General features: G+C 48.3%; 1 protein-coding gene across 7 annotated transcripts in view; it reads left to right on the forward strand.

Moving 5' to 3' along the window:
- Positions 1–15,146, forward strand: part of LOC147018492 (uncharacterized) — a 261,256-nt gene that overhangs the window by 15,859 nt on the left and 230,251 nt on the right. For 2 of the 7 annotated variants that reach the window (XR_015062418.1, XR_015062417.1), the window contains exons 3-4: positions 11,177–11,380; positions 11,516–12,070. The exons of the other annotated variants lie outside the window; for them this stretch is intronic. The gene's annotated coding sequence lies outside the window, so the exon portion shown is untranslated. Of the gene's footprint in view, positions 1–11,176; positions 11,381–11,515; positions 12,071–15,146 lie in introns of those variants that run through there. 7 annotated transcript variants of the gene reach the window in all.

Consider the following 15,146-nt stretch of genomic DNA (forward strand, 5'->3'; position numbering starts at 1 on the left):
TTTCACACAGACGCGCCTGGAGGCGGGGCCAAGCCGCTCCGCACTTGCTCATTGGACGGATCAGAAGTGGGCGTGGAGCAATCTTGATCCGAATTCTCCCTCGGAAAGGCCGCTATTTGCACTCGCGGCTCGGTGCGTATCTTGAACGAGCCCAAGACAGCCCGACGCTCGGTGTTCACAGGTGGTGCGGAAATGGCCGTAGAAGGAGAAAGGTGAGGGTGGTGGAGGGTTTATCAGTGGTGGTTTGATGGTTATGGCGGTTGATTCAAAATAAAGATAGAACAGAAAAACGGCTATCTCAAAGCGTCGCAGTCCGAATTAATCACAAAAATTCCCTCTAAACAACGGGTTTGGAGCTAACTACACATGCACTTAGAGTTATCTCACCTACGGGCCCTGAATGGTGGTTTGCGAATTTCCACAGCCGTAACAATATATATTTTTGTATATGTATGTATGTGTATATATGTATATATGTATGTATGTGCATATATATATATATATATATATATATATATATATATATATATATATATATATATATATATATATATATATATATATATGGCTTGTCGCATGGTATTGTGTACACTGTGGTCCGAAATGAGGAGAAAGCTTAGAAATTGAACCCAGTTTTAATAAGATAAACAATCTTAATGTAATATAATGCCCAAGTGTCTGTGCTTTTAGAAAATGTATACTTTGCTATGGGTCCTATGGATAGTTGCTCACAAAGCATGTTTTTTTTTTTTATATCCAAACACAGGCTATTTTTTCCATTTTTATAGCTCATTTTTTAGATATGGGGTGCATGTATGATTGTATATGTTGTCCAAAATGTTTGAAAATGCATTTTTTGTTTGATATATATTATTTCAAGCTGGTAGGCGATGAGGGATCCGCTTGGATCAAAGCGCTGGATACGATGCTTTTCATTCTGACTGATCCACCGACGAAGATTCATTACCAAGACTTATTGGTTCACATACAATTGTTCCTCTGCCTGGCAAGATTTTTCCTATGGCGTATTTTTCAACTGGCACTCCTCACAGGACTACCATTTGAAAAAGAAAACCTAAATCAAAAATCGGCTCGAGTAAAATTTTCTAAATATCTCGGTGTTTCATTCCGAAGTCTCGTTTCTCCACATTCAGAACTGAAGGACAAGTATTGAAAATATGAACGCAGGTCGAGAAAGTGTTTTTTTTCGAATTTTGCGTATTTCAGCCCCGACACCCTTGGTGATCGAATCTGGAACAATGCTGCGGTTCAATTTTGTAGTAGTTTCTTAACTCTATCCATACACCGAATTTGAACGTTCCGCCGTCGACGGTTTCCGAGGTCAAGGTCACTTAACATATTCCCTGGTTCACCACCTTTCCGCATTCGGTGAGCTGCCATTCGGAAACTATGAGAGATAGAGGAACGTTGTGCTGTCGCGATAACTGGATGGGGATGCAAGGAATCGGCAGGAGCTGGTCCGGTCGCTCTACCTATCATAGAAGCCGCGCTACGTCAGTTACCGTTTGGGTTCTTAAAACGCTATTTTTCGGCCGCTGCATAGCAACGGGTGGTTGCTTCGCAACGAAACTCAAACGCGCACACTCCCAGCCCATATGGCACCTGTTGCCAAGTTTCATCGAAATCGGTTTGCTGGTTTGTGCTGTGGAGCCTCGCGTTGCGCGCGCGCACACACACACACACACACACACACACACACACACACACACACACACACACCCACACACACACACACACACACACACACACACACACACACACACACACACAACCCGACAGTCACGGATATCTAGCGAATCCCAATACATAAGAAGAGAACAATTCCTCGAAACAGTACGTTTCTTATGACCTGTTAGATCAAAATCTCAGATTTTGCAAAATTCCCCCAGTCAAAGTGAAGCTTACAAAATCTTATTCCAGAAATTTGAAATGCATCTGATAGAACATCTTAAATTGCAATTTACTTCTGCATAAAGTGATTTAAAATGGCAAGTTTCAACATGGATCATAACTACATACCAGTTTTTAGGTTCACTTTTATGATTGGGTCAAAAATGTTTGGAAGTACGTAACAAATTGCATTTACTAAGCTGCTACAAAATTACTGGTAGCTATAAGCTTGATTTTATAACCATGGAATAAGTTTAACAAGATGGCCCGATGATTTAAAAATCAATACCAAAGGCCAGTTCGTGTTCAGTATACAGAAAGTGAAAGGTCGTTAGGAAGTACGTAACGTTTTAAAGAAATCTGCACTTTTAATCCCAAGATGTTGGTTTGGTTCATCATAGCATGTATTTCTCTGGTTAAGTTTATGTGCATATATATTTATGACCTGAATGAACACTGATCAATTTGTAAATTTAACATGACCTTGACCTCTTTGCTCAAGGTCAAATATCAGGTAAACAAAATATTCTCCATATATGTTGTTTCCAATTAGTGTATAATGCATATCTAAGCCATCAGACCAATTTTAGAATATGAGTGGTTCCTTGATACAGATAATTGATAACCAACTTTGACCCTGTCAGAGCAATAGAAAGAGGAAGAATGAAGCTTTGCCCAAATAGATCCTGAATCCCCATGATGTTGGCTAAGAAATGACATGCAAAACTTAATCATACAATTACTTTCATTTTGTGGTCCCCATGTCCTAAATGTTTACATGTAGAATACCTTGCTGCAAGATATATATATATATATATATATATATATATATATATATATATATATATGTATATGTATATATATGTATATATATATATGTATATATATGTATATATATGTATATATATATATGTATATATATGTATATGTATATATATGTATGTATATATGTATATATATATGTATATATATATATATATATATGTATATATATGTATATATATATATGTATATATATATATATGTATATATATATATGTATATATATATATATGTATATATATATGTATATATATATATGTATATGTATATATATGTATATATATATGTATATGTATATATGTATATGTATATATATATATATATATATATATATATATATATACGTGTGTATATATGTATATATATATATATATATATATATATATATATATATATATATATATATATATATATATATATATATATATATATATATATATATAGTTGCGGTATTCGCGCCCGCCGGCGTGCTGACGGCCACGTAACTCGAATCGCGGCACGTCGCCCACCGGACGGACAATCCAGTCGTGACCCTCTCGGACTAACGCCGGGAACCAGTCACGGGTGGACCTTTCGGTCTCACCGCGATCGAGCCAATCAGCCCCCGCGTGGGATAGGGTTGCTCGCCGGGTCGACCTACCTAAGTACCCACGCGGAGGGTAGACCGGGCGATCGCACCTCGCCGCAGGTCGACTTCGGACACGGGCCACTTAAGCGACCCGTTCCGTACTATCAGAATAACCGAGTGGTGTTATCGTCGACCTCGACGGTTCGATTAATTATCGGGCGTATTCAGCCCACTACCAACCCTTTACGTGAAGCAAGATGAGGATTCAATGGGAGAAATGACGAAGCGAAGCGGGAAACAGTTCAACACAAAAGCACATTTATTCGCGGCACACGGGAAGCACACATTCAATTCCACCAAAAGCACACAGAAAAAACACAATTCCATTTACACAAAAAGCAAATATAAAAGCGAAAACAATGCAGAGCTAATACCGACTACCGAGCACACGGCAACACTTATACAATTCTACTTCACAGACGGCGCCGACAACACATACCCAAAACCAAGGAAAGAATACCCTCAAGGATGAGGCGGGCCTGAGGCCGAGACCGGGTCGCGCCTACCCGTCTGGTGATGAGACGCGGAGTGGCGATGGCGCCCCAACTCCGCGGACCTCGCGGACAGTGTCTGGCAGGGGGTGGGAAAGGGGCCCCCTTGGTCGCACTATCTCAGCGCGGGGGAAACAGGAGGGGGTTGCTGATGCTCGGGGTATAGAGGATCTTTATTATGTGCGACGAGCGTCTCCACCTCGGCCAGGTCGCGCTGTCGGCCTCCCTCGGGTGCAGCTTCCTGCACGACGCGAGCACCCCCTCGTCTGGTGTCGCCGCCTTTCCACAGCTCCGTCCCCTCCGTTCCGCACACGACGAGCAGCTCCACCGCCCGCGAAGTCTTGACCCTCTGCTTCCGACTCTCCTACTCTCCGCCTCTCCGCCTCGGGACTCTCCGACTCTGGACTCTTCTTTGGACTCTCCGACCCTTCTTTGGACTCTCCTACTCTCCACTCTTCTTTGGACTCTCTTACTCTCCACTCTTCTTTTGACTCTCCGACCGACGAACACGGTCCTTTTATCCCCCCGTAGCTTCGCCTTTGACCCCTCCCTTTGACCTTTCACCTCGCTCCCCATTGGCCCGAGAAAAAGTGGGCGTGAAGTCTTTTTTACCCACAATTTTGCATATATCGATCGTCCTGGAGGCGGGGACAAATCGCCCCTCGCTCACCGATTGGACGGCAAAAGTGGGCGTGTGTCGTTTTTGATCCGTTTTTGAAGCACAAAATCCGTGATTTTGTACACGCTGTTCGACGCGCGCCCTGCACGAGTCCAACACCGGTGCCCACAGCGGCGCAAGAACGGTGGCGATGCTACGGTTGCGAGGTGTGACGTGAAGGTCGTGGCGGTTGTGGTGAAGCGGTGGTTGTGGTTGTAATCATGGCGGTTGGTCCAAAATAAAGATAGTAAAAGAAAAACGGCTATCCTGAAGAGTCGCAGCACGCATAAATGACATGTATTCCCACTAGACAACGGGTTTGGACCTAACTACACATGTACTTACCGAAATACCTCACCAAAGGGACCTGAATGGTGGTTTGCGAATTTGGTAACCACAACACTACCCCCTCCCCTTTTTACAGACTCGTCCCGAGTCGTCAAATTTTCGTGTGCCATCATGTGTAGTTTTCCCCTAGTACATTTTACCTACGGATCCCTGAGTGCGACATTCATGGTATTTGTGTCCCCAAAATAAATAACCTGAAGGCTGCGTAACTATCTAAACAAACTCACTCACACGGACGACTTAAATAAAATTGCCGGCGCTAGACAGACATGCCGGGGGCGCACTCATATGTACAGTACATCTTAACCTTAACTTACAAATTTTACACTAAACCATGGCCCAGGATCACTGAACTCTGCAAAAAGAAAGCAGTTAGCAGGGAGCCAGGCTGCCCACATGCAGTCTCTGGCTCAAAACAATGCAGGTGACAGGGAACGTGGCTGGCTGCTCACACGCAGTCCAAGGCCTTCCTTTTTGAACTGAACGCAGTGAACCACAACGGTGCATGGGCCGCACAAACGTAGTCTCCGTGCCAGCTCAAGTGGCACACGCAATGAGCACAACGAATGAATGGACGCAAAACACGGTGCACGGGCTGCCACTGCAGGCCCGTGTTGTAGCTGCCAACAGGGCAGTTCTCGCAGCTTGCAAACTGTTGCTTTCTGATCCTGGCGCACATGGAAATGAACAGGGGGGGGGGGGCAAAGCAAAAATTGAACGGGGCTGGTGAACATGGGCAGTGGGCATGGCATGGCAAAGGTGAGCAGGCAAACACAGCCCGCAGAAGAACTGGCCGGCACAGGCCTCGAAGAAAAACAGCCAGCAGATGAACTGGCCGGCACAGGCCTTGCAGCACACAGCCAGCAGATGAAGCTGGCCAGCTTTTGCCGTCAGTGGAGGGAGTGCGGTGGTGCTGGCCACTTGGAAGGCGGGCTCGGACCTACCTACCTGTCTCCCTCCCAACCTATCGCCTTTGCCTGTCACTGTACATACCCACTCCCTTAATTTGTCAAACCCCAATTTAGCCCCAACTTATTTTTTTGTTGTTTTTATTTTTACTTCCCCACTATAAATCGTCCCCTAACCCCCTTTATCGTCTTTGTTCGGCTAACCTATCCTGTCACCTAGCCTACTCCCAACCCCTACGTTCCCTTCCCGGAGGGGAATAAGGGAGAGCTAACGTCCTGTGTCGAGGCCCAACGAAGCCTCAGAATGGCCTCCCCAGAGTTCGGCGATCTTAACACCAAGTGGGTCCAGCGGCCCACAACGACAGCGAGGGGATGGATGGTGTGGAGGGGTACATCTCCTAATCTACCCTAACCATTTAACTGTTAAACTACCCCGGGGCTTTCAACAAGCGCCTCTCGCTTAAACTATTGGTTCTAACAACCCAGATTCCCGTCGCCTGTGTTGGTGTCCTCACAATTTCGGGCCTCGCCCCCCAATTTTCTCTCCGTGCCCTCACACGGTCTCCTGGCTGGGACACGTGGCTCCCTTTGGCAGGCACGACCCTCTGCCGATTCTCCCGCTATGGCACCCCCGGGCACTACACTGCCTCCGAGCCTACCAGCTCCCGAACACCGGGGAGTGCCCCCCATGGCACCTCCCCTGAAACGCACACGTGGCAGGCCGGCCTCCCGGGCCCCTTTCCGAGGGTCACCCGTGCCCACAACACTGCCCACGCGGCTAATGGCGCCCCGGGCCCCCGCACCAAGCAGGCGCACCCGTGCCCACTACTCTATCCCGGCCCCCCACGGGCCCATGGCCTACCGCGGCCGACTAGCCTGGTGCCCGGGGTACCCACTCAGCGATACTCACCTTTCGCAGCCACGCTCCCAACCCGTCAACAGGGCTCCTGCACCCCTCCAAATGGGTTTCGAGCCTACATTCCCACCAACAGCAAAACGACCTCCATTTTTCAATTTGACTAACCCCCCTAACTCAGTCTACACTGACCCCGGGGTCCCTTGGGCGGGAGTCACTCCTCCCCCCAATCACTCATCGCACCATGCATTCCCCATTCGCTCCATACACACACAGACCCGCTGGCCTCACTCACTCATGTACTCACCTCACAACTCACCAACTCTTCAACACACACACCGCTGAACTCTGCCATCCTTCTAACTACATCCCCTAACTAACTCGTGCTCCCACGTCGTCCCTTAAACAAGCAGCACGTTCCTTTTAACACTACGTAGCTAAACTATGTCCCCTCTACACATCCACAAGTCTGTCACTGTCTTCTAAATCCAAAAAATCATTTCCCCACCTAAATCTGGCTACAATCCCTCTAACTAATCCATTCCACGGACTCCATGAGGACTTACCCCTGCCCCATGAAGTCGGTCTAACTAAGCTAACCCTTCCCCCTAACTAGTTTCCATCCTGTGCCCAGGTCAAGGGGGTCTTCCACCCCTTGCCCAGGAATCCTGTACACCCGAAAGTGAGGCTTGCTTTTTTTTTTTCCCATGCGCAGCACCTGCGCGGCAACTCAGAGCTCGCGCACTTTGCACCTGCCCGTGACGTCATGCAGCTGCACGTGTTCCTCGTCCCTCCTTGGACGGGACCATCCGGCAGAGATACCCCTCCTGCCGGATTCCAACCCCACGTGCAGCCATGACGTAACCGTGCGCAGCAAGACAAACAAGCCCCACGTCTCGAGGGGTTCCCCACGCGAACACATGTGCTTTGCCCGTTGGAGCTCAACACACACGATCGCATGGAGAACCCGTCCGGTCCAAGTCCATTTACCTGCCTAAACTTTGTCCGTCCGCGGGATCGGCAAATCCACCGCGTGCGTTTCCGGACCGGGACTTCACTCTCGCAAGCGAGCACGTGGCGGTCTCGTGCGTTGCACAGCACGAACCGCGTGCTCACTGCTGGGTGAACCCGGCACGGTCCTCGAAACAACTACAGCCGCTACTCGGCTTTCTCTCCTCTGTCGCCGTCTCCGTCTCCATTCCACACACGCATACCTGCGTGTTACGACGCACACAGTCCACACCATTAAACTCACACCGGGAGATGCGGCTGCGTGCTCCCGCATGCCAACCGACATCTCCCTCTCATACCGCTCTCTCACACACACGGTCTCCCTTGCACACGGCCGTTCACTCACGCGTGCCTCACTCGCACACGCGGGGGCACTAACCCGCGGTGCCCCACTCGCACTCCGTGCCTCATCCACACACGCGGGGGCACTCAACCGCGGTGCCTCATCCACACTCCGTTCCTCATCCACACACGGCGTGCTGGGAAGCACGTACTCCGGCACCATCGCCACCACACCACTCACACACGGGGTCGCTTCCACACACGGGGACGCACTCACGCCTTGCACCACACACACAGGGACAACCACACTGGGGATTCGTGTCCCCACAAGGGTCTCCGGGGCCTCTATACCCCCCAAGCTCTCCGTGCACCCGTCCACAGCACTCGTCCCCTCAACCTCGCAAAACACGACCGAACTCACCTGGTCGTGACTCGCCTCAAGGGGGCATACTCCCTCCCCTCGTTCCTGGAGGAGGCCATCCAGGTGCTCGCACTGGGTCTCCACACGCTCCGCGAGCTCACCCCCATTATCCTCCACTACCTCCGTGTGTGTGTGTGTGTGCGTCACTTACCCCGTCTTCATCGTGCAGTCTCTCCTCTATTTTTTCTGTCTCCCGTGTCTCTGCCAACTCGGTCACCTCTTCACCCTTTACCTCCCTTGTCTCAACTATTATTATTTCCTTTGTCACGGCCTTCATGCCCGCCTGCAGGCATCGGCCCATGTTCTGCGTCTCACCCCGCAGCTTTTTCGTTTCTTCCTTCATTTGCTTGTTCATGCCTTTCATTTTGTTTATAAATTCAGTTGTGTTTGCATCCATCTTTTCGTTCATGCGTCTCACCTCGTTTTTCATACTCTCATCCATTTTTTCGATCATTTTCGCATTCATCTTTTCGTTCATTGCCGCCAGCATGGCGCACAGCTGGGCCATGTCGGATGCACTCAGCCGAGCCGTTTTGGCAAGGGTTGGGGAAGGGTTTTGGTGGAGAGGGGGGGGGGAGGTGTCATACACTGCGGCCGCTGCCGCACCCATTTCGGGCTCTGGGTTCAGTTGGGCGAGTCCGTGTTCCTGCACAATCAACATTTCCTGCTCGGGGATTCCATCCTGGACCATGGATTCTCCACATTCTACATCCATTTCTAATACCCCCGGCTCCCGCTCGCCTTGAGACGCCATCTTGCTTCTCGTGAAGGGTTAATTTAACTCGCTCGTAATTTGGAGGGAATCGGGGGTCGCTTCTCACCCCTGGACCGATTCCCGTGAATTTCGCTGGAGACAGGAGAGCCTGTTTTCCTGTTCTCCGATACCAGTGCCGCGAGGAGGGCGATGAATTTGTATCGCACGACCTGACACCAGTGTTGCGGTATTCGCGCCCGCCGGTGTGCTGACGGCCACGTAACTCGAATCGCGGCACGTCGCCCACCGGACGGACAATCCAGTCGTGACCCTCTCGGACTAACGCCGGGAACCAGTCACGGGTGGACCTTTCGGTCTCACCGCGATCGAGCCAATCAGCCCCCGCGTGGGATAGGGTTTCTCGCCGAATTCGACCTACCTAAGTACCCACGCGGAGGGTAGACCGGGCGATCGCACCTCGCCGCAGGTCGACTTCGGACACGGGCCACTTAAGCGACCCGTTCCGTACTATCAGAAGAACCGAGCGGTGTTATCGTCGACCTCGACGGTTCGATTAATTATCGGGCGTATTCAGCCCACTACCAACCCTTTACGTGAAGCAAGATGAGGATTCAATGGGAGAAATGACGAAGCGAAGCGGGAAACAGTTCAACACAAAAGCACATTTATTCGCGGCACACGGGAAGCACACATTCAATTCCACCAAAAGCACACAGAAAAAACACAATTCCATTTACACAAAAAGCAAATATAAAAGCGAAAACAATGCAGAGCTAATACCGACTACCGAGCACACGGCAACACTTATACAATTCTACTTCACAGACGGCGCCGACAACACATACCCAAAACCAAGGAAAGAATACCCTCAAGGATGAGGCGGGCCTGAGGCCGAGACCGGGTCGCGCCTACCCGTCTGGTGATGAGACGCGGAGCGGCGATGGCGCCCCAACTCCGCGGACCTCGCGGACAGTGTCTGGCAGGGGGTGGGAAAGGGGCCCCCTTGGTCGCACTATCTCAGCGCGGGGGAAACAGGAGGGGGTTGCTGATGCTCGGGGTATAGAGGATCTTTATTATGTGCGACGAGCGTCTCCACCTCGGCCAGGTCGCGCTGTCGGCCTCCCTCGGGTGCAGCTTCCTGCACGACGCGAGCACCCCCTCGTCTGGTGTCGCCGCCTTTCCACAGCTCCGTCCCCTCCGTTCCGCACACGACGAGCAGCTCCACCGCCCGCGAAGTCTTGACCCTCTGCTTCCGACTCTCCTACTCTCCGCCTCTCCGCCTCGGGACTCTCCGACTCTGGACTCTTCTTTGGACTCTCCGACCCTTCTTTGGACTCTCCTACTCTCCACTCTTCTTTGGACTCTCTTACTCTCCACTCTTCTTTTGACTCTCCGACCGACGAACACGGTCCTTTTATCCCCCCGTAGCTTCGCCTTTGACCCCTCCCTTTGACCTTTCACCTCGCTCCCCATTGGCCCGAGAAAAAGTGGGCGTGAAGGCTTTTTGATCCACAAATTTGCATATATCGATCGTCCTGGAGGCGGGGCCAAATCGCCCCTCGCTCACCGATTGGACGGCAAAAAGTGGGCGTGTGTCGTTTTTGATCCGTTTTTTGAAGCACAAAATCCGTGATTTTGTACACGCTGTTCGACGCGCGCCCTGCACGAGTCCAACACCGGTACCCACAGCGGCGCAAGAACGGTGGCGATGCTACGGTTGCGAGGTGTGACGTGAAGGTCGTGGCGGTTATGGTGAAGCGGTGGTTGTGGTTGTAATCATGGCGGTTGGTCCAAAATAAAGATAGTAAAAGAAAAACGGCTATCCTGAAGAGTCGCAGCACGCATAAATGACATGTATTCCCACTAGACAACGGGTTTGGACCTAACTACACATGTACTTACCGAAATACCTCACCTAAGGGACCTGAATGGTGGTTTGCGAATTTGGTAACCACAACAATATATATATATATATATATATATATATATATATATATATATATATATATATATATATATATATATATATATATACATACATACATACATACATACATACATACATACATACATACACGTGTGTGTGTGGTTTTTTTTTTAATTGTTTTTTTTTTGGTGGCGGCAGGTGCCTTCTGCCAGCACACTGGTGGAAGGTTTCCAATTGTCGCTGTGGGTTGCTGAGTGGCTCGTTTGGTGAAATCGTACTCCAGGCTCTTCTGGGTGAGAAACTGGGCCTGATGTTGGCTGGATCTGCAGCAGACGCATTGCTCATTTTCCATCACTTTCAGTTGGGGATTTTCTTCTTGTGCACTATCATCCTTTATCCTGGGTGGGTTTTACATTGACTGCTTCATTGTTGTGGGTGGGCTGTGTCGGTGTGTATGGAATAAAATGTACATTTTGGACAAATGTATGGGCAGCATCCATTGTTTGAGGTGATATCAAATGTTGAAATGTCTTGCAGTTGTGCTTCATACATCTCTGCATCTTCGCAACATGAAGAACAAGCTGAATCACCACATGGAGGAGGCTGGTCTGAAGCAGAGGCCAATGAGGGTGCTCCTCAGCTCTTTAGGACTTTCTCCCATACTTTCTCAGCATCCTATACTTTCTCAGCATCCTATACTTTCTCAGCATGATAAAGCCTTTCAGCAAGGTATTGCAGACAATTGACTCATCATCTTTCGTTATCAATTCCAGGCTGATGAGGAAGTCGTACTTGTGAAAGTGGTGAAGTTTGAACAGTTACTTGCTTGTTGGCCTATCCCTGGGCCCTTCCTTGGTTTGTCATTTTGCAGCCTCACACAGCTAATTTGCAACTCTTAGAGTTTGTGATTGATAAAATGTGTGTTAAAAAGAGAAAAAGAAAAGCAGTGCAAGTTCAGAAGTCATTTATATTGAAACTATATTAAACTATACTATAAATGCAATCGCTTTGTAAAATACATGACCGGTTGTGCACAATGGGGTAAGCTGATTGGCTATTCCAATCAAAATAAAGACCAATTACTGCACCTTAGTCCAAGAAGGAAGCCAGACAAAATGCATCGACATGCAAATACCGTATGTATGTATGTATGTATGTATATGTATATATATATATACATACATACATACATACATACATACATACATACATACATACATACATACCATCAATTGATTTCCCAACTTTCCGGATAATCGGCTGGGCACTGTTTTTCATTGAGATGACTGGACAACTAGTTTATTATTATAATTACTTTTTTTAAAGGTTTCTTGGAAAAGAAAACTCAGTACGTTTTTCCCGTGATAAGTTGAAGTGCACATTTTTATTACCCAGACGTTTAACTCTGTCAATAGGAGAGGTTTTCAAATTGTTTTCTCATCCTCCTCACATTTACGTCCTTGCTGTGATTCGTCTGCTCAGACCATGTGACCCCGATGTTTGACTGTCAATAGGAGGGGTTTTCAAAAAAAAATTTTAATTTCAATTTAAATTCTGTTTTCACTTTTGCAGTTGCTGAGGTTGATTCACACTCAGTTGCATCAAGATTTGTGAAATTTAAATGTTTTGTATCCTCGGTCTGTGGAATGCATTGCACCGAGGGGAGGATTCCATTAGCTTCCATGCCGCCTCACGAGGCTGTCTTCAGTTCTATTTGATTTCTTTTTTCACTTTTGGGACCTTCTGCTGTCGCTACAGTCTTAACCTATAGATATTTTTTCGTAAAATCTGAGCAGAAACACTTGTCAAGAGGAAAATGTATCAAATTCAAATAACCGTTGGGTATTGAAAGAAACACCACATGCTTTCCGTTCACTGCTTTACCTCATACCATGTCCCCCTGGGGGACTGATTTTCGGTGGCGTCTGTCCGAACTTGGCTATATTTTCGAAGGTTTTGTGATGTGCTCTACAAGTGTCCAAAATAATTCTGGCGATAAACGGACGTTTTAAAATGTTGTTGAAACATTTCATCTGACTGAGCTGGTGGATCACGTGACGCCATGCTCTCGTCCAGGCGACATGGCACCTTATCTCGCGAGAGATTGAACTTTTCTGTGGTCCTTGGGTCCTTTCTGTTGAACACCAACACTTGATTTACCAACACCAACAGAAAGGCATGATTTAAAGAATTCAGAGAATTTATTTAACGGCCCTGAGCGCGGGTTTGAAAATCATGTGACGTTGGAAATAAATTTCTCTGTAGAATGGAGGTGTTTGCTTCGAGCGGCCTCACATGTTTAATCGGCTGCCCAAGTATCAACATCATTTGGTAATCGGCTTTCATCCAACATTAACATATTAGAAGCATGGACTGGAAGCTGGCGATTTCCTTCATGGCACTGACCACCGCAGACACCAACCTGTTTTGTTTTTTTTGTCATTTCCCCTGCGTGCAACGCGAAAGACAGGCAAGGCTGGACAAAAGGTTGGTAACCAACGTAACCTATTGGTAACCAACGAGCAGATGTCCTAATTATCTCGGTAAACACCAATGGGGGTTCCAGGAAAGCGATCGTGTTCTTCGCCACTCAAAACTGGCATGAGTCGACCCTGAATAGCAAACGCCACATCACTGACCCTGACTCCCCGTCGACAAAAAAGTGATAGGGAGGCGCACTTCGCAGGCTTAAACTTGAGCTCCAGCATGTCGGCGTTGGTGGAGGCCACGTCCAGGAAGGTCAAAAGACCCTCTTTGGTCCCACTCAGGACCACCAAGTCATCAGCGTAAGCAAGGATAGACAATGGCTGTCCCTGAGTTTTGACACCGTGGCCTCCCGCCGCTGCAAAAGCCTGCACCGCACGCACAATTAACTCAATTGTAATATTGAACAGGATCGGTGATATGGGGCATCCCTGCTTCACCCCAGTCTGAATAGGGACTGCGCTGGTCGGGCCCTCATCCGTATTAATGGTTGTGGATGACCCAGTATCGACATTTCGAAGCAGCTCGATCAGCTCCGCGGATGTGCCCATTGTGCCCAGTGTGGCAAAGATCACTCCGTGTGGAACACTCCCGAATGCATTCCGAAGGTCCAGCCAGGTGACAAAAATATTCTTCTGGTTGCACCTGGCATCCTTCATAACAGCATTCTATAAAAAGGAGTGTTCAAAGCAGCCTTCACTGGGTCGTGAGCACTTCTGGGCCTCACTCAGCATGGAATGCCGGTGTAACAGTTTAATTACCCCCCCCCCCTTGGACAACCCCCCCATCCAATGACTCGCACCATGACTATGACATGCCACTCTAAGGCAACTTCCATCTTCCCAAAGATCCAAGAGACAAACAACAAAAATAAATCTACTTTTGGCCAGAGGGGGGCAAGTTATCCAGGGAGTGGAGAGACTTATCCGAGGACAAGTACCCCACCGGAGGGGGGGGGCGGAAGTTGGCCAGGGGACGACTTATTCTGTTACACCGGAGTGCCCAGCGACGGAGCCGATCGGCCGGCACCGCCTAAACAGTTTGTGCCTAAACAGAGCAGATCCACCGGCACCTAAGCTGCCATGCGACCACCGCCAGTACCAGCAAAGTATAATGCATAGAAACTACATACCTGATGCTTTGGCATCCTTCATTCTTTCTCGCCCAGTCTCCAAGGTTTCTTTTACGTTTTTTTCCCCTGTCATGCCTCTTATCAAGGTTATCCTCATGCACACCATGCTGTCCAGCCTCCATGGTCACCATTTGTCACGTGACACATACAAGCATTTTGATTGGTCAGTCATGGACTAAGGAACTTCATGCTCAAACATGATGGACTTGGGTATTTCTTGCACTACATTTTAGTGAATTCAACAATGACCATATACCAATATACAGGACTTGAGGACTTATTTTTGGAATTTTTTGGTTTCAATTGATGCTCTGGCTATTATAGATTGTCGTGCTGGTGCCAGCACATGTTTTTTCAAAAATGTCACTGAAGTACTTCTTGCACACAAAGCAAGCTTTCAACCAAACTTAACCTTCCTTCCCAATTCTTAACACAGCCAACTGACCCCACGCATACCCCAACACACGAATGCAGTCTTCCACAACCCTAAAAATTTGTTGGAGGTCTCCTGCCCATGACTCCCCTCCCACAACCAAGAAGTTTGATTTACCA

This window comes from Eptatretus burgeri, chromosome 10, assembly GCF_056783735.1.
Source record: "Eptatretus burgeri isolate ZD-2024b chromosome 10, Ebu_testis_v1, whole genome shotgun sequence".
In the NCBI taxonomy this organism is placed as follows: domain Eukaryota; kingdom Metazoa; phylum Chordata; class Myxini; order Myxiniformes; family Myxinidae; genus Eptatretus; species Eptatretus burgeri.